The sequence below is a fragment of the Gasterosteus aculeatus genome, chromosome 6 (genome assembly GCF_964276395.1).
Source record: "Gasterosteus aculeatus chromosome 6, fGasAcu3.hap1.1, whole genome shotgun sequence".
In the NCBI taxonomy this organism is placed as follows: Eukaryota; Metazoa; Chordata; class Actinopteri; order Perciformes; family Gasterosteidae; genus Gasterosteus; species Gasterosteus aculeatus.
The window spans coordinates 10,970,914-10,989,016 of NC_135693.1; the positions used below are offsets into that span (position 1 = coordinate 10,970,914).

General features: G+C 38.9%; 75 non-coding genes across 75 annotated transcripts; all 75 read right to left on the reverse strand.

The window, feature by feature from the left end:
* Positions 1-168: 168 nt before the first annotated feature.
* trnat-agu (transfer RNA threonine (anticodon AGU)) lies at positions 169-242 on the reverse strand. The gene has a single exon. It is a non-coding gene; the product is annotated as a tRNA-Thr (tRNA).
* Positions 243-492: 250 nt separating this feature from the next.
* On the reverse strand, positions 493-566 carry trnat-agu (transfer RNA threonine (anticodon AGU)). Its single transcript has one exon. It is a non-coding gene; the product is annotated as a tRNA-Thr (tRNA).
* Positions 567-654: 88 nt separating this feature from the next.
* On the reverse strand, positions 655-728 carry trnat-ugu (transfer RNA threonine (anticodon UGU)). The gene has a single exon. It is a non-coding gene; the product is annotated as a tRNA-Thr (tRNA).
* Positions 729-961: 233 nt separating this feature from the next.
* trnat-cgu (transfer RNA threonine (anticodon CGU)) lies at positions 962-1,035 on the reverse strand. Its single transcript has one exon. It is a non-coding gene; the product is annotated as a tRNA-Thr (tRNA).
* A 455-nt stretch (positions 1,036-1,490) lies between these two features.
* Positions 1,491-1,564, reverse strand: trnat-agu (transfer RNA threonine (anticodon AGU)). The gene has a single exon. It is a non-coding gene; the product is annotated as a tRNA-Thr (tRNA).
* Positions 1,565-1,814: 250 nt separating this feature from the next.
* trnat-ugu (transfer RNA threonine (anticodon UGU)) lies at positions 1,815-1,888 on the reverse strand. The gene has a single exon. It is a non-coding gene; the product is annotated as a tRNA-Thr (tRNA).
* A 233-nt stretch (positions 1,889-2,121) lies between these two features.
* trnat-cgu (transfer RNA threonine (anticodon CGU)) lies at positions 2,122-2,195 on the reverse strand. Its single transcript has one exon. It is a non-coding gene; the product is annotated as a tRNA-Thr (tRNA).
* A 131-nt stretch (positions 2,196-2,326) lies between these two features.
* On the reverse strand, positions 2,327-2,400 carry trnat-agu (transfer RNA threonine (anticodon AGU)). The gene has a single exon. It is a non-coding gene; the product is annotated as a tRNA-Thr (tRNA).
* A 250-nt stretch (positions 2,401-2,650) lies between these two features.
* On the reverse strand, positions 2,651-2,724 carry trnat-agu (transfer RNA threonine (anticodon AGU)). Its single transcript has one exon. It is a non-coding gene; the product is annotated as a tRNA-Thr (tRNA).
* An 88-nt stretch (positions 2,725-2,812) lies between these two features.
* On the reverse strand, positions 2,813-2,886 carry trnat-agu (transfer RNA threonine (anticodon AGU)). Its single transcript has one exon. It is a non-coding gene; the product is annotated as a tRNA-Thr (tRNA).
* Positions 2,887-2,974: 88 nt separating this feature from the next.
* trnat-ugu (transfer RNA threonine (anticodon UGU)) lies at positions 2,975-3,048 on the reverse strand. The gene has a single exon. It is a non-coding gene; the product is annotated as a tRNA-Thr (tRNA).
* Positions 3,049-3,281: 233 nt separating this feature from the next.
* On the reverse strand, positions 3,282-3,355 carry trnat-agu (transfer RNA threonine (anticodon AGU)). The gene has a single exon. It is a non-coding gene; the product is annotated as a tRNA-Thr (tRNA).
* Positions 3,356-3,443: 88 nt separating this feature from the next.
* On the reverse strand, positions 3,444-3,517 carry trnat-agu (transfer RNA threonine (anticodon AGU)). Its single transcript has one exon. It is a non-coding gene; the product is annotated as a tRNA-Thr (tRNA).
* Positions 3,518-3,605: 88 nt separating this feature from the next.
* On the reverse strand, positions 3,606-3,679 carry trnat-agu (transfer RNA threonine (anticodon AGU)). Its single transcript has one exon. It is a non-coding gene; the product is annotated as a tRNA-Thr (tRNA).
* Positions 3,680-3,767: 88 nt separating this feature from the next.
* On the reverse strand, positions 3,768-3,841 carry trnat-agu (transfer RNA threonine (anticodon AGU)). The gene has a single exon. It is a non-coding gene; the product is annotated as a tRNA-Thr (tRNA).
* Positions 3,842-4,091: 250 nt separating this feature from the next.
* On the reverse strand, positions 4,092-4,165 carry trnat-ugu (transfer RNA threonine (anticodon UGU)). Its single transcript has one exon. It is a non-coding gene; the product is annotated as a tRNA-Thr (tRNA).
* Positions 4,166-4,398: 233 nt separating this feature from the next.
* On the reverse strand, positions 4,399-4,472 carry trnat-cgu (transfer RNA threonine (anticodon CGU)). Its single transcript has one exon. It is a non-coding gene; the product is annotated as a tRNA-Thr (tRNA).
* Positions 4,473-4,603: 131 nt separating this feature from the next.
* On the reverse strand, positions 4,604-4,677 carry trnat-agu (transfer RNA threonine (anticodon AGU)). Its single transcript has one exon. It is a non-coding gene; the product is annotated as a tRNA-Thr (tRNA).
* Positions 4,678-4,927: 250 nt separating this feature from the next.
* Positions 4,928-5,001, reverse strand: trnat-ugu (transfer RNA threonine (anticodon UGU)). Its single transcript has one exon. It is a non-coding gene; the product is annotated as a tRNA-Thr (tRNA).
* An 88-nt stretch (positions 5,002-5,089) lies between these two features.
* Positions 5,090-5,163, reverse strand: trnat-agu (transfer RNA threonine (anticodon AGU)). Its single transcript has one exon. It is a non-coding gene; the product is annotated as a tRNA-Thr (tRNA).
* An 88-nt stretch (positions 5,164-5,251) lies between these two features.
* Positions 5,252-5,325, reverse strand: trnat-ugu (transfer RNA threonine (anticodon UGU)). Its single transcript has one exon. It is a non-coding gene; the product is annotated as a tRNA-Thr (tRNA).
* Positions 5,326-5,558: 233 nt separating this feature from the next.
* On the reverse strand, positions 5,559-5,632 carry trnat-agu (transfer RNA threonine (anticodon AGU)). The gene has a single exon. It is a non-coding gene; the product is annotated as a tRNA-Thr (tRNA).
* Positions 5,633-5,720: 88 nt separating this feature from the next.
* Positions 5,721-5,794, reverse strand: trnat-agu (transfer RNA threonine (anticodon AGU)). Its single transcript has one exon. It is a non-coding gene; the product is annotated as a tRNA-Thr (tRNA).
* An 88-nt stretch (positions 5,795-5,882) lies between these two features.
* trnat-agu (transfer RNA threonine (anticodon AGU)) lies at positions 5,883-5,956 on the reverse strand. Its single transcript has one exon. It is a non-coding gene; the product is annotated as a tRNA-Thr (tRNA).
* An 88-nt stretch (positions 5,957-6,044) lies between these two features.
* On the reverse strand, positions 6,045-6,118 carry trnat-agu (transfer RNA threonine (anticodon AGU)). Its single transcript has one exon. It is a non-coding gene; the product is annotated as a tRNA-Thr (tRNA).
* Positions 6,119-6,368: 250 nt separating this feature from the next.
* On the reverse strand, positions 6,369-6,442 carry trnat-ugu (transfer RNA threonine (anticodon UGU)). Its single transcript has one exon. It is a non-coding gene; the product is annotated as a tRNA-Thr (tRNA).
* A 233-nt stretch (positions 6,443-6,675) lies between these two features.
* Positions 6,676-6,749, reverse strand: trnat-cgu (transfer RNA threonine (anticodon CGU)). Its single transcript has one exon. It is a non-coding gene; the product is annotated as a tRNA-Thr (tRNA).
* Positions 6,750-6,880: 131 nt separating this feature from the next.
* trnat-agu (transfer RNA threonine (anticodon AGU)) lies at positions 6,881-6,954 on the reverse strand. The gene has a single exon. It is a non-coding gene; the product is annotated as a tRNA-Thr (tRNA).
* A 250-nt stretch (positions 6,955-7,204) lies between these two features.
* Positions 7,205-7,278, reverse strand: trnat-agu (transfer RNA threonine (anticodon AGU)). The gene has a single exon. It is a non-coding gene; the product is annotated as a tRNA-Thr (tRNA).
* Positions 7,279-7,409: 131 nt separating this feature from the next.
* trnat-agu (transfer RNA threonine (anticodon AGU)) lies at positions 7,410-7,483 on the reverse strand. The gene has a single exon. It is a non-coding gene; the product is annotated as a tRNA-Thr (tRNA).
* Positions 7,484-7,733: 250 nt separating this feature from the next.
* On the reverse strand, positions 7,734-7,807 carry trnat-agu (transfer RNA threonine (anticodon AGU)). Its single transcript has one exon. It is a non-coding gene; the product is annotated as a tRNA-Thr (tRNA).
* A 250-nt stretch (positions 7,808-8,057) lies between these two features.
* Positions 8,058-8,131, reverse strand: trnat-agu (transfer RNA threonine (anticodon AGU)). Its single transcript has one exon. It is a non-coding gene; the product is annotated as a tRNA-Thr (tRNA).
* An 88-nt stretch (positions 8,132-8,219) lies between these two features.
* Positions 8,220-8,293, reverse strand: trnat-agu (transfer RNA threonine (anticodon AGU)). Its single transcript has one exon. It is a non-coding gene; the product is annotated as a tRNA-Thr (tRNA).
* Positions 8,294-8,381: 88 nt separating this feature from the next.
* Positions 8,382-8,455, reverse strand: trnat-ugu (transfer RNA threonine (anticodon UGU)). The gene has a single exon. It is a non-coding gene; the product is annotated as a tRNA-Thr (tRNA).
* Positions 8,456-8,688: 233 nt separating this feature from the next.
* trnat-agu (transfer RNA threonine (anticodon AGU)) lies at positions 8,689-8,762 on the reverse strand. Its single transcript has one exon. It is a non-coding gene; the product is annotated as a tRNA-Thr (tRNA).
* Positions 8,763-8,850: 88 nt separating this feature from the next.
* Positions 8,851-8,924, reverse strand: trnat-agu (transfer RNA threonine (anticodon AGU)). Its single transcript has one exon. It is a non-coding gene; the product is annotated as a tRNA-Thr (tRNA).
* Positions 8,925-9,012: 88 nt separating this feature from the next.
* On the reverse strand, positions 9,013-9,086 carry trnat-agu (transfer RNA threonine (anticodon AGU)). The gene has a single exon. It is a non-coding gene; the product is annotated as a tRNA-Thr (tRNA).
* A 250-nt stretch (positions 9,087-9,336) lies between these two features.
* Positions 9,337-9,410, reverse strand: trnat-agu (transfer RNA threonine (anticodon AGU)). Its single transcript has one exon. It is a non-coding gene; the product is annotated as a tRNA-Thr (tRNA).
* Positions 9,411-9,498: 88 nt separating this feature from the next.
* Positions 9,499-9,572, reverse strand: trnat-agu (transfer RNA threonine (anticodon AGU)). The gene has a single exon. It is a non-coding gene; the product is annotated as a tRNA-Thr (tRNA).
* An 88-nt stretch (positions 9,573-9,660) lies between these two features.
* trnat-ugu (transfer RNA threonine (anticodon UGU)) lies at positions 9,661-9,734 on the reverse strand. The gene has a single exon. It is a non-coding gene; the product is annotated as a tRNA-Thr (tRNA).
* Positions 9,735-9,967: 233 nt separating this feature from the next.
* On the reverse strand, positions 9,968-10,041 carry trnat-agu (transfer RNA threonine (anticodon AGU)). The gene has a single exon. It is a non-coding gene; the product is annotated as a tRNA-Thr (tRNA).
* Positions 10,042-10,129: 88 nt separating this feature from the next.
* trnat-agu (transfer RNA threonine (anticodon AGU)) lies at positions 10,130-10,203 on the reverse strand. Its single transcript has one exon. It is a non-coding gene; the product is annotated as a tRNA-Thr (tRNA).
* Positions 10,204-10,291: 88 nt separating this feature from the next.
* On the reverse strand, positions 10,292-10,365 carry trnat-agu (transfer RNA threonine (anticodon AGU)). The gene has a single exon. It is a non-coding gene; the product is annotated as a tRNA-Thr (tRNA).
* A 250-nt stretch (positions 10,366-10,615) lies between these two features.
* On the reverse strand, positions 10,616-10,689 carry trnat-agu (transfer RNA threonine (anticodon AGU)). The gene has a single exon. It is a non-coding gene; the product is annotated as a tRNA-Thr (tRNA).
* An 88-nt stretch (positions 10,690-10,777) lies between these two features.
* On the reverse strand, positions 10,778-10,851 carry trnat-agu (transfer RNA threonine (anticodon AGU)). The gene has a single exon. It is a non-coding gene; the product is annotated as a tRNA-Thr (tRNA).
* An 88-nt stretch (positions 10,852-10,939) lies between these two features.
* trnat-ugu (transfer RNA threonine (anticodon UGU)) lies at positions 10,940-11,013 on the reverse strand. The gene has a single exon. It is a non-coding gene; the product is annotated as a tRNA-Thr (tRNA).
* A 233-nt stretch (positions 11,014-11,246) lies between these two features.
* Positions 11,247-11,320, reverse strand: trnat-agu (transfer RNA threonine (anticodon AGU)). The gene has a single exon. It is a non-coding gene; the product is annotated as a tRNA-Thr (tRNA).
* An 88-nt stretch (positions 11,321-11,408) lies between these two features.
* trnat-agu (transfer RNA threonine (anticodon AGU)) lies at positions 11,409-11,482 on the reverse strand. The gene has a single exon. It is a non-coding gene; the product is annotated as a tRNA-Thr (tRNA).
* Positions 11,483-11,570: 88 nt separating this feature from the next.
* On the reverse strand, positions 11,571-11,644 carry trnat-agu (transfer RNA threonine (anticodon AGU)). The gene has a single exon. It is a non-coding gene; the product is annotated as a tRNA-Thr (tRNA).
* An 88-nt stretch (positions 11,645-11,732) lies between these two features.
* On the reverse strand, positions 11,733-11,806 carry trnat-agu (transfer RNA threonine (anticodon AGU)). The gene has a single exon. It is a non-coding gene; the product is annotated as a tRNA-Thr (tRNA).
* A 250-nt stretch (positions 11,807-12,056) lies between these two features.
* trnat-ugu (transfer RNA threonine (anticodon UGU)) lies at positions 12,057-12,130 on the reverse strand. The gene has a single exon. It is a non-coding gene; the product is annotated as a tRNA-Thr (tRNA).
* Positions 12,131-12,363: 233 nt separating this feature from the next.
* On the reverse strand, positions 12,364-12,437 carry trnat-cgu (transfer RNA threonine (anticodon CGU)). Its single transcript has one exon. It is a non-coding gene; the product is annotated as a tRNA-Thr (tRNA).
* Positions 12,438-12,568: 131 nt separating this feature from the next.
* trnat-agu (transfer RNA threonine (anticodon AGU)) lies at positions 12,569-12,642 on the reverse strand. Its single transcript has one exon. It is a non-coding gene; the product is annotated as a tRNA-Thr (tRNA).
* A 250-nt stretch (positions 12,643-12,892) lies between these two features.
* On the reverse strand, positions 12,893-12,966 carry trnat-agu (transfer RNA threonine (anticodon AGU)). Its single transcript has one exon. It is a non-coding gene; the product is annotated as a tRNA-Thr (tRNA).
* Positions 12,967-13,097: 131 nt separating this feature from the next.
* On the reverse strand, positions 13,098-13,171 carry trnat-agu (transfer RNA threonine (anticodon AGU)). Its single transcript has one exon. It is a non-coding gene; the product is annotated as a tRNA-Thr (tRNA).
* Positions 13,172-13,259: 88 nt separating this feature from the next.
* trnat-agu (transfer RNA threonine (anticodon AGU)) lies at positions 13,260-13,333 on the reverse strand. The gene has a single exon. It is a non-coding gene; the product is annotated as a tRNA-Thr (tRNA).
* Positions 13,334-13,745: 412 nt separating this feature from the next.
* Positions 13,746-13,819, reverse strand: trnat-agu (transfer RNA threonine (anticodon AGU)). Its single transcript has one exon. It is a non-coding gene; the product is annotated as a tRNA-Thr (tRNA).
* Positions 13,820-13,907: 88 nt separating this feature from the next.
* Positions 13,908-13,981, reverse strand: trnat-agu (transfer RNA threonine (anticodon AGU)). The gene has a single exon. It is a non-coding gene; the product is annotated as a tRNA-Thr (tRNA).
* Positions 13,982-14,069: 88 nt separating this feature from the next.
* On the reverse strand, positions 14,070-14,143 carry trnat-ugu (transfer RNA threonine (anticodon UGU)). The gene has a single exon. It is a non-coding gene; the product is annotated as a tRNA-Thr (tRNA).
* Positions 14,144-14,376: 233 nt separating this feature from the next.
* On the reverse strand, positions 14,377-14,450 carry trnat-agu (transfer RNA threonine (anticodon AGU)). The gene has a single exon. It is a non-coding gene; the product is annotated as a tRNA-Thr (tRNA).
* A 250-nt stretch (positions 14,451-14,700) lies between these two features.
* On the reverse strand, positions 14,701-14,774 carry trnat-ugu (transfer RNA threonine (anticodon UGU)). Its single transcript has one exon. It is a non-coding gene; the product is annotated as a tRNA-Thr (tRNA).
* An 88-nt stretch (positions 14,775-14,862) lies between these two features.
* Positions 14,863-14,936, reverse strand: trnat-agu (transfer RNA threonine (anticodon AGU)). Its single transcript has one exon. It is a non-coding gene; the product is annotated as a tRNA-Thr (tRNA).
* Positions 14,937-15,186: 250 nt separating this feature from the next.
* trnat-ugu (transfer RNA threonine (anticodon UGU)) lies at positions 15,187-15,260 on the reverse strand. Its single transcript has one exon. It is a non-coding gene; the product is annotated as a tRNA-Thr (tRNA).
* A 233-nt stretch (positions 15,261-15,493) lies between these two features.
* On the reverse strand, positions 15,494-15,567 carry trnat-cgu (transfer RNA threonine (anticodon CGU)). The gene has a single exon. It is a non-coding gene; the product is annotated as a tRNA-Thr (tRNA).
* Positions 15,568-15,698: 131 nt separating this feature from the next.
* On the reverse strand, positions 15,699-15,772 carry trnat-agu (transfer RNA threonine (anticodon AGU)). Its single transcript has one exon. It is a non-coding gene; the product is annotated as a tRNA-Thr (tRNA).
* A 250-nt stretch (positions 15,773-16,022) lies between these two features.
* Positions 16,023-16,096, reverse strand: trnat-agu (transfer RNA threonine (anticodon AGU)). The gene has a single exon. It is a non-coding gene; the product is annotated as a tRNA-Thr (tRNA).
* Positions 16,097-16,184: 88 nt separating this feature from the next.
* On the reverse strand, positions 16,185-16,258 carry trnat-agu (transfer RNA threonine (anticodon AGU)). The gene has a single exon. It is a non-coding gene; the product is annotated as a tRNA-Thr (tRNA).
* Positions 16,259-16,346: 88 nt separating this feature from the next.
* Positions 16,347-16,420, reverse strand: trnat-ugu (transfer RNA threonine (anticodon UGU)). Its single transcript has one exon. It is a non-coding gene; the product is annotated as a tRNA-Thr (tRNA).
* Positions 16,421-16,653: 233 nt separating this feature from the next.
* trnat-agu (transfer RNA threonine (anticodon AGU)) lies at positions 16,654-16,727 on the reverse strand. Its single transcript has one exon. It is a non-coding gene; the product is annotated as a tRNA-Thr (tRNA).
* Positions 16,728-16,815: 88 nt separating this feature from the next.
* On the reverse strand, positions 16,816-16,889 carry trnat-agu (transfer RNA threonine (anticodon AGU)). Its single transcript has one exon. It is a non-coding gene; the product is annotated as a tRNA-Thr (tRNA).
* Positions 16,890-16,977: 88 nt separating this feature from the next.
* On the reverse strand, positions 16,978-17,051 carry trnat-agu (transfer RNA threonine (anticodon AGU)). Its single transcript has one exon. It is a non-coding gene; the product is annotated as a tRNA-Thr (tRNA).
* Positions 17,052-17,139: 88 nt separating this feature from the next.
* Positions 17,140-17,213, reverse strand: trnat-agu (transfer RNA threonine (anticodon AGU)). Its single transcript has one exon. It is a non-coding gene; the product is annotated as a tRNA-Thr (tRNA).
* Positions 17,214-17,463: 250 nt separating this feature from the next.
* On the reverse strand, positions 17,464-17,537 carry trnat-ugu (transfer RNA threonine (anticodon UGU)). The gene has a single exon. It is a non-coding gene; the product is annotated as a tRNA-Thr (tRNA).
* A 233-nt stretch (positions 17,538-17,770) lies between these two features.
* trnat-cgu (transfer RNA threonine (anticodon CGU)) lies at positions 17,771-17,844 on the reverse strand. The gene has a single exon. It is a non-coding gene; the product is annotated as a tRNA-Thr (tRNA).
* Positions 17,845-17,975: 131 nt separating this feature from the next.
* Positions 17,976-18,049, reverse strand: trnat-agu (transfer RNA threonine (anticodon AGU)). Its single transcript has one exon. It is a non-coding gene; the product is annotated as a tRNA-Thr (tRNA).
* Between the last annotated feature and the right edge of the window lie 54 nt (positions 18,050-18,103).

Here is an 18,103-nt window from a genome sequence, read left to right on the forward strand (position 1 = left end):
GGTTAAAGGGACTGCTGGGATTTGTACCCAGGATCTCCTGTTTACAAGACAGGCACTTTGACCAACTAAGCCGCAGCGCCTATACTTGAAGCACCTAAACCAAAAACGAATTGAATATCTTTTCAAAAAAGTTTTAATCAGAAAAATGAAGACAAGACACATTTTTAAAGGCACTGCTGGGATTTGAACCCAGGATCTCCTGTTTACTAGACAGGCACTTTGACCACCTAAGCCACAGCGCCTCTACTTGAAGCGCTTAAACCAAAAACGAGTTGAACTTCTTTTCAAAAAAGTTTTAATTATGAAAATGAAGTCAAAACACTGGGTTAAAGGGACTGCTGGGATTTGTACCAAGGATCTCCTGTTTACAAGACAGGCACTTTGACCAACTAAGCCACAGCGCCTCTACTTGAAGCACCTAAACCAAAAACGAATTGAATACCTTTTCAAAAAAGTTTTAATCAGAAAAATGAAGACAAGACACATTTTTAAAGGCACTGCTGGGATTTGAACCCAGGATCTCCTGTTTACTAGACAGGCACTTTGACCAACTAAGCCACAGCGCCTCTACTTGAAGCTGTTAAACCCAAAACGAGTTGAACTTCTTTTCAAAAAAGTTTTAATTATGAAAATGAAGTGAAAACACCGGGTTAAAGGCACTGCTGGGATTTGAACCCAGGATCTCCTGTTTACAAGACAGGCACTTTGACCAGCTAAGCCACAGCGCCACTGTTTTAAGTTTTTCCTGAAAACGATTAAATTTAATTCATTTTTACCATGTTGGAAATCTAAAAATGCTGTTAAACTTTTAAAGATGGGGTCGAGAAATAAACAGGATCTTTTGAGACAGTCAGTCTAGCATCAAACCACATTGCCTTTGTTAGTAGACTCGTCCCTATTAAACTGGAATCTCGTTTGTAAACAAGGCATTATGAACACCAAATGAATATTATAGCGACGAAGGCCCTGCTGGGATTTGAACCCAGGGTCTCCTGTTTACGAAACAGGCGCTTTAACCAACTAAGCCACAGAGCCCTTGGACATGCATTTTATTCCTAAAGATCTTGAGTTTATCTGTATTTCACCAGGTTTTAATGCACAAAAGTAAAATGTAATATCTCAGCAAGTTGGAATAATAAAAAAAAGGAAGTCAAAACAGAGGTTAAACGCACTGCTGGGATTTGAACCCAGGATCTCGTGTTTACTAGACAGGCACTTTGACCAACTAATCCACAGAGCCTCTACTTGAAGCGTTTAAACCAAAAACCAGTTGAACTTCTTTTCAAAAAAGTTTTAATTATGAAAATGAAGTCAAAACACTGGGTAAAAGGCACTGCTGGGATTTGAACCCAGGATCTCCTGTTTACTAGACAGGCACTTTGACCAACTAATCCATAGAGCCTCTACTTGAAGCGTTTAAACCAAAAACCAGTTGAACTTCTTTTCAAAAAAGTTTTAATTATGAAAATGAAGTCAAAACACTGGGTAAAAGGCACTGCTGGGATTTGAACCCAGGATCTCCTGTTTACTAGACAGGCACTTTGACCAACTAAGCCACAGCGCCTCTACTTGAAGCATTTAAACCAAAAAAGAGTTGAACTTCTATTCAAAAAAGTTTTAATTATGAAAATGAAGTCCAAAAACTGGGTTAAAGGCACTGCTGGGATTTGAACCTAGGAATTCCTGTTTACTAGACAGGCACTTTGACCATCTAAGCCACAGCACCTCTACTTGAAGCTGTTAAACCCAAAACGAGTTGAACTTCTTTTCAAAAAAGTTTTAATCATGAAAATGAAGTCAAAACACCGGGTTAAAGGCACTGCTGGGATTTGAACACAGGATCTCCTGTTTACAAGACAGGCACTTTGACCAGCTAAGCCACAGCGCCACTGTTTTAAGTTTTTCCTGAAAACGATTAAATTTAATTCATTTTTACCATGTTGGAAATCTAAAAATGCTGTTAAACTTTTAAAGATGGGGTCGAGAATTAAACAGGATCTTTTGAGACAGTCAGTCTAGCATCAAACCACATTGCCTTTGTTAGTAGACTCGTCCCTATGAAACTGGAATCTCGTTTGTAAACAAGGCATTATGAACACCAAATGAATATTATAGCGACGAAGGCCCTGCTGGGATTTGAACCCAGGGTCTCCTGTTTACGAAACAGGCGCTTTAACCAACTAAGCCACAGAGCCCTTGGACATGCATTTTATTCCTAAAGATCTTGAGTTTAGCTGTATTTCACCAGGTCTTAATGCACAAAAGTAAAATGTAATATCTCAGCAAGTTGGAATAATGAAAAAAAGGAAGTCAAAACAGAGGTTAAAGGCACTGCTGGGATTTGAACCCAGGATCTCCTGTTTACTAGACAGGCACTTTGACCAACTAATCCACAGAGCCTCTACTTGAAGCGTTTAAACCAAAAACCAGTTGAACTTCTTTTCAAAAAAGTTTTAATTATGAAAATGAAGTCAAAACACTGGGTAAAAGGCACTGCTGGGATTTGAACCCAGGATCTCCTGTTTACTAGACAGGCACTTTGACCAACTAATCCATAGAGCCTCTACTTGAAGCGTTTAAACCAAAAACCAGTTGAACTTCTTTTCAAAAAAGTTTTAATTATGAAAATGAAGTCAAAACACTGGGTAAAAGGCACTGCTGGGATTTGAACCCAGGATCTCCTGTTTACTAGACAGGCACTTTGACCAACTAAGCCACAGCGCCTCTACTTGAAGCACCTAAACCAAAAACGAATTGAATACCTTTTCAAAAAAGTTTTAATCAGAAAAATGAAGACAAGACACATTTTTAAAGGCACTGCTGGGATTTGAACCCAGGATCTCCTGTTTACTAGACAGGCACTTTGACCACCTAAGCCACAGCGCCTCTACTCGAAGCGCTTAAACCAAAAACGAGTTGAACTTCTTTTCAAAAAAGTTTTAATTATGAAAATGAAGTCAAAACACTGGGTTAAAGGCACTGCTGGGATTTGAACCCAGGATCTCCTGTTTACAAGACAGGCACTTTGACCAGCTAAGCCACAGCGCCACTATTTTAAGTTTTTCCTGAAAACGATTAAATTTAATTCATTTATACCATGTTGGAAATCTAAAAATGCTGTTAAACTTTTAAAGATGGGGTCGAGAATTAAACAGGATCTTTTGAGACAGTCAGTCAAGCATCAAACCACATTTCCTTTGTTAGTACCCTCGTCCCTATGAAACTGGAATCTCGTTTGTAAACAAGGCATTATGGACACTAAATGAATATTATAGGGACGAAGGCCCTGCTGGGATTTGAACCCAGGGTCTCCTGTTTACTAGACAGGCACTTTGACCAACTAAGCCACAGAGCCTCTACTTGAAGCGTTTAAACCAAAAACGAGTTGAACTTCTTTTCAAAAAAGTTTTAATTATGAAAATGAAGTCAAAACACTGGGTTAAAGGCACTGCTGGGATTTGAACCCAGGATCTCCTGTTTACTAGACAGGCACTTTGACCAACTAAGCCACAGCGCCTCTGCTTGAAGGGTTTAAACCAAAAACGAGTTGAACTTCTTTTCAAAAAAGATTTAATTATGAAAATGAAGTCAAAACACTGGGTTAAAGGCACTGCTGGGATTTGAACCCAGGATCTCCTGTTTACTAGACAGGCACTTTGACCAACTAAGCCACAGCGCCTCTGCTTGAAGTGTTTAAACCAAAAAAAAGTTGAACTTCTTTTCAAAAAAGTTTTAATTAGAAAAATGAAGACAAGAAACATTTTTAAAGGCACTGCTGGGATTTGAACCCAGGATCTCCTGTTTACTAGACAGGCACTTTGACCAACTAAGCCACAGCGCCTCTGCTTGAAGCGTTTAAACCAAAAACGAGTTGAACTTCTTTTCAAAAAAGATTTAATTATGAAAATGAAGTCAAAACACTGGGTTAAAGGCACTGCTGGGATTTGAACCTAGGAATTCCTGTTTACTAGACAGGCACTTTGACCATCTAAGCCACAGCGCCTCTACTTGAAGCTGTTAAACCCAAAACGAGTTGAACTTCTTTTCAAAAAAGTTTTAATTATGAAAATGAAGTGAAAACACCGGGTTAAAGGCACTGCTGGGATTTGAACCCAGGATCTCCTGTTTACAAGACAGGCACTTTGACCAGCTAAGCCACAGCGCCACTGTTTTAAGTTTTTCCTGAAAACGATTAAATTTAATTCATTTTTACCATGTTGGAAATCTAAAAATGCTGTTAAACTTTTAAAGATGGGGTCGAGAAATAAACAGGATCTTTTGAGACAGTCAGTCTAGCATCAAACCACATTGCCTTTGTTAGTAGACTCGTCCCTATGAAACTGGAATCTCGTTTGTAAACAAGGCATTATGAACACCAAATGAATATTATAGCGACGAAGGCCCTGCTGGGATTTGAACCCAGGGTCTCCTGTTTACGAAACAGGCGCTTTAACCAACTAAGCCACAGAGCCCTTGGACATGCATTTTATTCCTAAAGATCTTGAGTTTAGCTGTATTTCACCAGGTTTTAATGCACAAAAGTAAAATGTAATATCTCAGCAAGTTGGAATAATAAAAAAAAGGAAGTCAAAACAGAGGTTAAAGGCACTGCTGGGATTTGAACCCAGGATCTCCTGTTTACTAGACAGGCACTTTGACCAACTAATCCACAGAGCCTCTACTTGAAGCGTTTAAACCAAAAACGAGTTGAACTTCTTTTCAAAAAAGTTTTAATTATGAAAATGAAGTCCAAAAACTGGGTTAAAGGCACTGCTGGGATTTGAACCTAGGAATTCCTGTTTACTAGACAGGCACTTTGACCATCTAAGCCACAGCGCCTCTACTTGAAGCTGTTAAACCCAAAACGAGTTGAACTTCTTTTCAAAAAAGTTTTAATTATGAAAATGAAGTGAAAACACTGGGTTAAAGGCACTGCTGGGATTTGAACCCAGGATCTCCTGTTTACAAGACAGGCACTTTGACCAACTAAGCCACAGCGCCTCTGCTTGAAGTGTTTAAACCAAAAACAAGTTGAACTTCTTTTCAAAAAAGTTTTAATCAGAAAAATGAAGACAAGAAACATTTTTAAAGGCACTGCTGGGATTTGAACCCAGGATCTCCTGTTTACTAGACAGGCACTTTGACCAACTAAGCCACAGCGCCTCTACTCGAAGCGCTTAAACCAAAAACGAGTTGAACTTCTTTTCAAAAAAGTTTTAATTATGAAAATGAAGTCAAAACACTGGGTTAAAGGCACTGCTGGGATTTGAACCCAGGATCTCCTGTTTACAAGACAGGCACTTTGACCAGCTAAGCCACAGCGCCACTATTTTAAGTTTTTCCTGAAAACGATTAAATTTAATTCATTTATACCATGTTGGAAATCTAAAAATGCTGTTAAACTTTTAAAGATGGGGTCGAGAATTAAACAGGATCTTTTGAGACAGTCAGTCAAGCATCAAACCACATTTCCTTTGTTAGTACCCTCGTCCCTATGAAACTGGAATCTCGTTTGTAAACAAGGCATTATGGACACTAAATGAATATTATAGGGACGAAGGCCCTGCTGGGATTTGAACCCAGGGTCTCCTGTTTACTAGACAGGCACTTTGACCAACTAAGCCACAGAGCCTCTACTTGAAGCGTTTAAACCAAAAACGAGTTGAACTTCTTTTCAAAAAAGTTTTAATTATGAAAATGAAGTCAAAACACTGGGTTAAAGGCACTGCTGGGATTTGAACCCAGGATCTCCTGTTTACTAGACAGGCACTTTGACCAACTAAGCCACAGCGCCTCTGCTTGAAGGGTTTAAACCAAAAACGAGTTGAACTTCTTTTCAAAAAAGATTTAATTATGAAAATGAAGTCAAAACACTGGGTTAAAGGCACTGCTGGGATTTGAACCCAGGATCTCCTGTTTACTAGACAGGCACTTTGACCAACTAAGCCACAGCGCCTCTGCTTGAAGTGTTTAAACCAAAAACAAGTTGAACTTCTTTTCAAAAAAGTTTTAATTAGAAAAATGAAGACAAGAAACATTTTTAAAGGCACTGCTGGGATTTGAACCCAGGATCTCCTGTTTACTAGACAGGCACTTTGACCAACTAAGCCACAGCGCCTCTGCTTGAAGCGTTTAAACCAAAAACGAGTTGAACTTCTTTTCAAAAAAGATTTAATTATGAAAATGAAGTCAAAACACTGGGTTAAAGGCACTGCTGGGATTTGAACCTAGGAATTCCTGTTTACTAGACAGGCACTTTGACCATCTAAGCCACAGCGCCTCTACTTGAAGCTGTTAAACCCAAAACGAGTTGAACTTCTTTTCAAAAAAGTTTTAATTATGAAAATGAAGTGAAAACACCGGGTTAAAGGCACTGCTGGGATTTGAACCCAGGATCTCCTGTTTACAAGACAGGCACTTTGACCAGCTAAGCCACAGCGCCACTGTTTTAAGTTTTTCCTGAAAACGATTAAATTTAATTCATTTTTACCATGTTGGAAATCTAAAAATGCTGTTAAACTTTTAAAGATGGGGTCGAGAAATAAACAGGATCTTTTGAGACAGTCAGTCTAGCATCAAACCACATTGCCTTTGTTAGTAGACTCGTCCCTATGAAACTGGAATCTCGTTTGTAAACAAGGCATTATGAACACCAAATGAATATTATAGCGACGAAGGCCCTGCTGGGATTTGAACCCAGGGTCTCCTGTTTACGAAACAGGCGCTTTAACCAACTAAGCCACAGAGCCCTTGGACATGCATTTTATTCCTAAAGATCTTGAGATTAGCTGTATTTCACCAGGTTTTAATGCACAAAAGTAAAATGTAATATCTCAGCAAGTTGGAATAATAAAAAAAAGGAAGTCAAAACAGAGGTTAAAGGCACTGCTGGGATTTGAACCCAGGATCTCCTGTTTACTAGACAGGCACTTTGACCAACTAATCCACAGAGCCTCTACTTGAAGCGTTTAAACCAAAAACCAGTTGAACTTCTTTTCAAAAAAGTTTTAATTATGAAAATGAAGTCAAAACACTGGGTAAAAGGCACTGCTGGGATTTGAACCCAGGATCTCCTGTTTACTAGACAGGCACTTTGACCAACTAATCCATAGAGCCTCTACTTGAAGCGTTTAAACCAAAAACCAGTTGAACTTCTTTTCAAAAAAGTTTTAATTATGAAAATGAAGTCAAAACACTGGGTAAAAGGCACTGCTGGGATTTGAACCCAGGATCTCCTGTTTACTAGACAGGCACTTTGACCAACTAAGCCACAGAGCCCTTGGACATGCATTTTATTCCTAAAGATCTTGAGTTTAGCTGTATTTCACCAGGTCTTAATGCACAAAAGTAAAATGTAATATCTCAGCAAGTTGGAATAATGAAAAAAAGGAAGTCAAAACAGAGGTTAAAGGCACTGCTGGGATTTGAACCCAGGATCTCCTGTTTACTAGACAGGCACTTTGACCAACTAATCCACAGAGCCTCTACTTGAAGCGTTTAAACCAAAAACCAGTTGAACTTCTTTTCAAAAAAGTTTTAATTATGAAAATGAAGTCAAAACACTGGGTAAAAGGCACTGCTGGGATTTGAACCCAGGATCTCCTGTTTACTAGACAGGCACTTTGACCAACTAATCCATAGAGCCTCTACTTGAAGCGTTTAAACCAAAAACCAGTTGAACTTCTTTTCAAAAAAGTTTTAATTATGAAAATGAAGTCAAAACACTGGGTAAAAGGCACTGCTGGGATTTGAACCCAGGATCTCCTGTTTACTAGACAGGCACTTTGACCAACTAAGCCACAGCGCCTCTACTTGAAGCACCTAAACCAAAAACGAATTGAACTTCTTTTCAAAAAAGTTTTAATTATGAAAATGAAGTCAAAACACTGGGTAAAAGGCACTGCTGGGATTTGAACCCAGGATCTCCTGTTTACTAGACAGGCACTTTGACCAACTAATCCATAGAGCCTCTACTTGAAGCGTTTAAACCAAAAACCAGTTGAACTTCTTTTCAAAAAAGTTTTAATTATGAAAATGAAGTCAAAACACTGGGTAAAAGGCACTGCTGGGATTTGAACCCAGGATCTCCTGTTTACTAGACAGGCACTTTGACCAACTAAGCCACAGCGCCTCTACTTGAAGCACCTAAACCAAAAACGAATTGAATACCTTTTCAAAAAAGTTTTAATCAGAAAAATGAAGACAAGACACATTTTTAAAGGCACTGCTGGGATTTGAACCCAGGATCTCCTGTTTACTAGACAGGCACTTTGACCACCTAAGCCACAGCGCCTCTACTCGAAGCGCTTAAACCAAAAACGAGTTGAACTTCTTTTCAAAAAAGTTTTAATTATGAAAATGAAGTCAAAACACTGGGTTAAAGGCACTGCTGGGATTTGAACCCAGGATCTCCTGTTTACAAGACAGGCACTTTGACCAGCTAAGCCACAGCGCCACTATTTTAAGTTTTTCCTGAAAACGATTAAATTTAATTCATTTATACCATGTTGGAAATCTAAAAATGCTGTTAAACTTTTAAAGATGGGGTCGAGAATTAAACAGGATCTTTTGAGACAGTCAGTCAAGCATCAAACCACATTTCCTTTGTTAGTACCCTCGTCCCTATGAAACTGGAATCTCGTTTGTAAACAAGGCATTATGGACACTAAATGAATATTATAGGGACGAAGGCCCTGCTGGGATTTGAACCCAGGGTCTCCTGTTTACTAGACAGGCACTTTGACCAACTAAGCCACAGAGCCTCTACTTGAAGCGTTTAAACCAAAAACGAGTTGAACTTCTTTTCAAAAAAGTTTTAATTATGAAAATGAAGTCAAAACACTGGGTTAAAGGCACTGCTGGGATTTGAACCCAGGATCTCCTGTTTACTAGACAGGCACTTTGACCAACTAAGCCACAGCGCCTCTGCTTGAAGGGTTTAAACCAAAAACGAGTTGAACTTCTTTTCAAAAAAGATTTAATTATGAAAATGAAGTCAAAACACAGGGTTTAAGGCACTGCTGGGATTTGAACCCAGGATCTCCTGTTTACTAGACAGGCACTTTGACCAACTAATCCACAGAGCCTCTACTTGAAGCGTTTAAACCAAAAACCAGTTGAACTTCTTTTCAAAAAAGTTTTAATTATGAAAATGAAGTCAAAACACTGGGTAAAAGGCACTGCTGGGATTTGAACCCAGGATCTCCTGTTTACTAGACAGGCACTTTGACCAACTAATCCATAGAGCCTCTACTTGAAGCGTTTAAACCAAAAACCAGTTGAACTTCTTTTCAAAAAAGTTTTAATTATGAAAATGAAGTCAAAACACTGGGTAAAAGGCACTGCTGGGATTTGAACCCAGGATCTCCTGTTTACTAGACAGGCACTTTGACCAACTAAGCCACAGCGCCTCTACTTGAAGCACCTAAACCAAAAACGAATTGAATACCTTTTCAAAAAAGTTTTAATCAGAAAAATGAAGACAAGACACATTTTTAAAGGCACTGCTGGGATTTGAACCCAGGATCTCCTGTTTACTAGACAGGCACTTTGACCACCTAAGCCACAGCGCCTCTACTCGAAGCGCTTAAACCAAAAACGAGTTGAACTTCTTTTCAAAAAAGTTTTAATTATGAAAATGAAGTCAAAACACTGGGTTAAAGGCACTGCTGGGATTTGAACCCAGGATCTCCTGTTTACAAGACAGGCACTTTGACCAGCTAAGCCACAGCGCCACTATTTTAAGTTTTTCCTGAAAACGATTAAATTTAATTCATTTATACCATGTTGGAAATCTAAAAATGCTGTTAAACTTTTAAAGATGGGGTCGAGAATTAAACAGGATCTTTTGAGACAGTCAGTCAAGCATCAAACCACATTTCCTTTGTTAGTACCCTCGTCCCTATGAAACTGGAATCTCGTTTGTAAACAAGGCATTATGGACACTAAATGAATATTATAGGGACGAAGGCCCTGCTGGGATTTGAACCCAGGGTCTCCTGTTTACTAGACAGGCACTTTGACCAACTAAGCCACAGAGCCTCTACTTGAAGCGTTTAAACCAAAAACGAGTTGAACTTCTTTTCAAAAAAGTTTTAATTATGAAAATGAAGTCAAAACACTGGGTTAAAGGCACTGCTGGGATTTGAACCCAGGATCTCCTGTTTACTAGACAGGCACTTTGACCAACTAAGCCACAGCGCCTCTGCTTGAAGGGTTTAAACCAAAAACGAGTTGAACTTCTTTTCAAAAAAGATTTAATTATGAAAATGAAGTCAAAACACAGGGTTTAAGGCACTGCTGGGATTTGAACCCAGGATCTCCTGTTTACTAGACAGGCACTTTGACCAACTAATCCACAGAGCCTCTACTTGAAGCGTTTAAACCAAAAACCAGTTGAACTTCTTTTCAAAAAAGTTTTAATTATGAAAATGAAGTCAAAACACTGGGTAAAAGGCACTGCTGGGATTTGAACCCAGGATCTCCTGTTTACTAGACAGGCACTTTGACCAACTAATCCATAGAGCCTCTACTTGAAGCGTTTAAACCAAAAACCAGTTGAACTTCTTTTCAAAAAAGTTTTAATTATGAAAATGAAGTCAAAACACTGGGTAAAAGGCACTGCTGGGATTTGAACCCAGGATCTCCTGTTTACTAGACAGGCACTTTGACCAACTAAGCCACAGCGCCTCTACTTGAAGCACCTAAACCAAAAACGAATTGAATACCTTTTCAAAAAAGTTTTAATCAGAAAAATGAAGACAAGACACATTTTTAAAGGCACTGCTGGGATTTGAACCCAGGATCTCCTGTTTACTAGACAGGCACTTTGACCACCTAAGCCACAGCGCCTCTACTCGAAGCGCTTAAACCAAAAACGAGTTGAACTTCTTTTCAAAAAAGTTTTAATTATGAAAATGAAGTCAAAACACTGGGTTAAAGGCACTGCTGGGATTTGAACCCAGGATCTCCTGTTTACAAGACAGGCACTTTGACCAGCTAAGCCACAGCGCCACTATTTTAAGTTTTTCCTGAAAACGATTAAATTTAATTCATTTATACCATGTTGGAAATCTAAAAATGCTGTTAAACTTTTAAAGATGGGGTCGAGAATTAAACAGGATCTTTTGAGACAGTCAGTCAAGCATCAAACCACATTTCCTTTGTTAGTACCCTCGTCCCTATGAAACTGGAATCTCGTTTGTAAACAAGGCATTATGGACACTAAATGAATATTATAGGGACGAAGGCCCTGCTGGGATTTGAACCCAGGGTCTCCTGTTTACTAGACAGGCACTTTGACCAACTAAGCCACAGAGCCTCTACTTGAAGCGTTTAAACCAAAAACGAGTTGAACTTCTTTTCAAAAAAGTTTTAATTATGAAAATGAAGTCAAAACACTGGGTTAAAGGCACTGCTGGGATTTGAACCCAGGATCTCCTGTTTACTAGACAGGCACTTTGACCAACTAAGCCACAGCGCCTCTGCTTGAAGGGTTTAAACCAAAAACGAGTTGAACTTCTTTTCAAAAAAGATTTAATTATGAAAATGAAGTCAAAACACTGGGTTAAAGGCACTGCTGGGATTTGAACCCAGGATCTCCTGTTTACTAGACAGGCACTTTGACCAACTAAGCCACAGCGCCTCTGCTTGAAGTGTTTAAACCAAAAACAAGTTGAACTTCTTTTCAAAAAAGTTTTAATTAGAAAAATGAAGACAAGAAACATTTTTAAAGGCACTGCTGGGATTTGAACCCAGGATCTCCTGTTTACTAGACAGGCACTTTGACCAACTAAGCCACAGCGCCTCTGCTTGAAGCGTTTAAACCAAAAACGAGTTGAACTTCTTTTCAAAAAAGATTTAATTATGAAAATGAAGTCAAAACACTGGGTTAAAGGCACTGCTGGGATTTGAACCTAGGAATTCCTGTTTACTAGACAGGCACTTTGACCATCTAAGCCACAGCGCCTCTACTTGAAGCTGTTAAACCCAAAACGAGTTGAACTTCTTTTCAAAAAAGTTTTAATTATGAAAATGAAGTGAAAACACCGGGTTAAAGGCACTGCTGGGATTTGAACCCAGGATCTCCTGTTTACAAGACAGGCACTTTGACCAGCTAAGCCACAGCGCCACTGTTTTAAGTTTTTCCTGAAAACGATTAAATTTAATTCATTTTTACCATGTTGGAAATCTAAAAATGCTGTTAAACTTTTAAAGATGGGGTCGAGAAATAAACAGGATCTTTTGAGACAGTCAGTCTAGCATCAAACCACATTGCCTTTGTTAGTAGACTCGTCCCTATGAAACTGGAATCTCGTTTGTAAACAAGGCATTATGAACACCAAATGAATATTATAGCGACGAAGGCCCTGCTGGGATTTGAACCCAGGGTCTCCTGTTTACGAAACAGGCGCTTTAACCAACTAAGCCACAGAGCCCTTGGACATGCATTTTATTCCTAAAGATCTTGAGTTTAGCTGTATTTCACCAGGTTTTAATGCACAAAAGTAAAATGTAATATCTCAGCAAGTTGGAATAATAAAAAAAAGGAAGTCAAAACAGAGGTTAAAGGCACTGCTGGGATTTGAACCCAGGATCTCCTGTTTACTAGACAGGCACTTTGACCAACTAATCCACAGAGCCTCTACTTGAAGCGTTTAAACCAAAAACCAGTTGAACTTCTTTTCAAAAAAGTTTTAATTATGAAAATGAAGTCAAAACACTGGGTAAAAGGCACTGCTGGGATTTGAACCCAGGATCTCCTGTTTACTAGACAGGCACTTTGACCAACTAATCCATAGAGCCTCTACTTGAAGCGTTTAAACCAAAAACCAGTTGAACTTCTTTTCAAAAAAGTTTTAATTATGAAAATGAAGTCAAAACACTGGGTAAAAGGCACTGCTGGGATTTGAACCCAGGATCTCCTGTTTACTAGACAGGCACTTTGACCAACTAAGCCACAGAGCCCTTGGACATGCATTTTATTCCTAAAGATCTTGAGTTTAGCTGTATTTCACCAGGTTTTAATGCACAAAAGTAAAATGTAATATCTCAGCAAGTTGGAATAATGAAAAAAAGGAAGTCAAAACAGAGGTTAAAGGCACTGCTGGGATTTGAACCCAGGATCTCCTGTTTACTAGACAGGCACTTTGACCAACTAATCCACAGAGCCTCTGCTTGAAGCGTTTAAACCAAAAACCAGTTGAACTTCTTTTCAAAAAAGTTTTAATTATGAAAATGAAGTCAAAACACTGGGTTAAAGGCACTGCTGGGATTTGAACCCAGGATCTCCTGTTTACTAGACAGGCACTTTGACCAACTAAGCCACAGCGCCTCTGCTTGAAGCGTTTACACCAAAAACGAGTTGAACTTCTTTTCAAAAAAGATTTAATTATGAAAATGAAGTCAAAACACTGGGTTAAAGGCACTGCTGGGATTTGAACCTAGGAATTCCTGTTCACTAGACAGGCACTTTGACCATCTAAGCCACAGCGCCTCTACTTGAAGCTGTTAAACCCAAAACGAGTTGAACTTCTTTTCAAAAAAGTTTTAATTATGAAAATGAAGTCAAAACACTGGGTAAAAGGCACTGCTGGGATTTGAACCCAGGATCTCCTGTTTACTAGACAGGCACTTTGACCAACTAATCCATAGAGCCTCTACTTGAAGCGTTTAAACCAAAAACCAGTTGAACTTCTTTTCAAAAAAGTTTTAATTATGAAAATGAAGTCAAAACACTGGGTAAAAGGCACTGCTGGGATTTGAACCCAGGATCTCCTGTTTACTAGACAGGCACTTTGACCAACTAAGCCACAGCGCCTCTACTTGAAGCACCTAAACCAAAAACGAATTGAATACCTTTTCAAAAAAGTTTTAATCAGAAAAATGAAGACAAGACACATTTTTAAAGGCACTGCTGGGATTTGAACCCAGGATCTCCTGTTTACTAGACAGGCACTTTGACCACCTAAGCCACAGCGCCTCTACTCGAAGCGCTTAAACCAAAAACTAGTTGAACTTCTTTTCAAAAAAGTTTTAATTATGAAAATGAAGTCAAAACACTGGGTTAAAGGCACTGCTGGGATTTGAACCCAGGATCTCCTGTTTACAAGACAGGCACTTTGACCAGCTAAGCCACAGCGCCACTATTTTAAGTTTTTCCTGAAAACGATTAAATTTAATTCATTTATACCATGTTGGAAATCTAAAAATGCTGTTAAACTTTTAAAGATGGGGTCGAGAATTAAACAGGATCTTTTGAGACAGTCAGTCAAGCATCAAACCACATTTCCTTTGTTAGTACCCTCGTCCCTATGAAACTGGAATCTCGTTTGTAAACAAGGCATTATGGACACTAAATGAATATTATAGGGACGAAGGCCCTGCTGGGATTTGAACCCAGGGTCTCCTGTTTACTAGACAGGCACTTTGACCAACTAAGCCACAGAGCCTCTACTTGAAGCGTTTAAACCAAAAACGAGTTGAACTTCTATTCAAAAAAGTTTTAATTATGAAAATGAAGTCCAAAAACTGGGTTAAAGGCACTGCTGGGATTTGAACCTAGGAATTCCTGTTTACTAGACAGGCACTTTGACCATCTAAGCCACAGCGCCTCTACTTGAAGCTGTTAAACCCAAAACGAGTTGAACTTCTTTTCAAAAAAGTTTTAATTATGAAAATGAAGTGAAAACACTGGGTTAAAGGCACTGCTGGGATTTGAACCCAGGATCTCCTGTTTACAAGACAGGCACTTTGACCAACTAAGCCACAGCGCCTCTGCTTGAAGTGTTTAAACCAAAAACAAGTTGAACTTCTTTTCAAAAAAGTTTTAATCAGAAAAATGAAGACAAGAAACATTTTTAAAGGCACTGCTGGGATTTGAACCCAGGATCTCCTGTTTACTAGACAGGCACTTTGACCAACTAAGCCACAGCGCCTCTGCTTGAAGCGTTTAAACCAAAAACGAGTTGAACTTCTTTTCAAAAAAGATTTAATTATGAAAATGAAGTCAAAACACTGGGTTAAAGGCACTGCTGGGATTTGAACCTAGGAATTCCTGTTCACTAGACAGGCACTTTGACCATCTAAGCCACAGCGCCTCTACTTGAAGCTGTTAAACCCAAAACGAGTTGAACTTCTTTTCAAAAAAGTTTTAATTATGAAAATGAAGTCAAAACACCGGGTTAAAGGCACTGCTGGGATTTGAACACAGGATCTCCTGTTTACAAGACAGGCACTTTGACCAGCTAAGCCACAGCGCCACTGTTTTAAGTTTTTCCTGAAAACGATTAAATTTAATTCATTTTTACCATGTTGGAAATCTAAAAATGCTGTTAAACTTTTAAAGATGGGGTCGAGAATTAAACAGGATCTTTTGAGACAGTCAGTCTAGCATCAAACCACATTGCCTTTGTTAGTAGACTCGTCCCTATGAAACTGGAATCTCGTTTGTAAACAAGGCATTATGAACACCAAATGAATATTATAGCGACGAAGGCCCTGCTGGGATTTGAACCCAGGGTCTCCTGTTTACGAAACAGGCGCTTTAACCAACTAAGCCACAGAGCCCTTGGACATGCATTTTATTCCTAAAGATCTTGAGTTTAGCTGTATTTCACCAGGTTTTAATGCACAAAAGTAAAATGTAATATCTCAGCAAGTTGGAATAATGAAAAAAAGGAAGTCAAAACAGAGGTTAAAGGCACTGCTGGGATTTGAACCCAGGATCTCCTGTTTACTAGACAGGCACTTTGACCAACTAATCCACAGAGCCTCTACTTGAAGCGTTTAAACCAAAAACCAGTTGAACTTCTTTTCAAAAAAGTTTTAATTATGAAAATGAAGTCAAAACACTGGGTAAAAGGCACAGCTGGGATTTGAACCCAGGATCTCCTGTTTACTAGACAGGCACTTTGACCAACTAATCCATAGAGCCTCTACTTGAAGCGTTTAAACCAAAAACCAGTTGAACTTCTTTTCAAAAAAGTTTTAATTATGAAAATGAAGTCAAAACACTGGGTAAAAGGCACTGCTGGGATTTGAACCCAGGATCTCCTGTTTACTAGACAGGCACTTTGACCAACTAAGCCACAGCGCCTCTACTTGAAGCACCTAAACCAAAAACGAATTGAATACCTTTTCAAAAAAGTTTTAATCAGAAAAATGAAGACAAGACACATTTTTAAAGGCACTGCTGGGATTTGAACCCAGGATCTCCTGTTTACTAGACAGGCACTTTGACCACCTAAACCACAGCGCCTCTACTCGAAGCGCTTAAACCAAAAACGAGTTGAACTTCTTTTCAAAAAAGTTTTAATTATGAAAATGAAGTCAAAACACTGGGTTAAAGGCACTGCTGGGATTTGAACCCAGGATCTCCTGTTTACAAGACAGGCACTTTGACCAGCTAAGCCACAGCGCCACTATTTTAAGTTTTTCCTGAAAATGATTAAATTTAATTCATTTATACCATGTTGGAAATCTAAAAATGCTGTTAAACTTTTAAAGATGGGGTCGAGAATTAAACAGGATCTTTTGAGACAGTCAGTCAAGCATCAAACCACATTTCCTTTGTTAGTACCCTCGTCCCTATGAAACTGGAATCTCGTTTGTAAACAAGGCATTATGGACACTAAATGAATATTATAGGGACGAAGGCCCTGCTGGGATTTGAACCCAGGGTCTCCTGTTTACTAGACAGGCACTTTGACCAACTAAGCCACAGAGCCTCTACTTGAAGCGTTTAAACCAAAAACGAGTTGAACTTCTTTTCAAAAAAGTTTTAATTATGAAAATGAAGTCAAAACACTGGGTTAAAGGCACTGCTGGGATTTGAACCCAGGATCTCCTGTTTACTAGACAGGCACTTTGACCAAGTAAGCCACAGCGCCTCTGCTTGAAGGGTTTAAACCAAAAACGAGTTGAACTTCTTTTCAAAAAAGATTTAATTATGAAAATGAAGTCAAAACACTGGGTTAAAGGCACTGCTGGGATTTGAACCCAGGATCTCCTGTTTACTAGACAGGCACTTTGACCAACTAAGCCACAGCGCCTCTGCTTGAAGTGTTTAAACCAAAAAAAAGTTGAACTTCTTTTCAAAAAAGTTTTAATTAGAAAAATGAAGACAAGAAACATTTTTAAAGGCACTGCTGGGATTTGAACCCAGGATCTCCTGTTTACTAGACAGGCACTTTGACCAACTAAGCCACAGCGCCTCTGCTTGAAGCGTTTAAACCAAAAACAAGTTGAACTTCTTTTCAAAAAAGATTTAATTATGAAAATGAAGTCAAAACACTGGGTTAAAGGCACTGCTGGGATTTGAACCTAGGAATTCCTGTTTACTAGACAGGCACTTTGACCATCTAAGCCACAGCGCCTCTACTTGAAGCTGTTAAACCCAAAACGAGTTGAACTTCTTTTCAAAAAAGTTTTAATTATGAAAATGAAGTGAAAACACCGGGTTAAAGGCACTGCTGGGATTTGAACCCAGGATCTCCTGTTTACAAGACAGGCACTTTGACCAGCTAAGCCACAGCGCCACTGTTTTAAGTTTTTCCTGAAAACGATTAAATTTAATTCATTTTTACCATGTTGGAAATCTAAAAATGCTGTTAAACTTTTAAAGATGGGGTCGAGAAATAAACAGGATCTTTTGAGACAGTCAGTCTAGCATCAAACCACATTGCCTTTGTTAGTAGACTCGTCCCTATGAAACTGGAATCTCGTTTGTAAACAAGGCATTATGAACACCAAAGGAATATTATAGCGACGAAGGCCCTGCTGGGATTTGAACCCAGGGTCTCCTGTTTACGAAACAGGCGCTTTAACCAACTAAGCCACAGAGCCCTTGGACATGCATTTTATTCCTAAAGATCTTGAGTTTAGCTGTATTTCACCAGGTTTTAATGCACAAAAGTAAAATGTAATATCTCAGCAAGTTGGAATAATGAAAAAAAGGAAGTCAAAACAGAGGTTAAAGGCACTGCTGGGATTTGAACCCAGGATCTCCTGTTTACTAGACAGGCACTTTGACCAACTAATCCACAGAGCCTCTACTTGAAGCGTTTAAACCAAAAACCAGTTGAACTTCTTTTCAAAAAAGTTT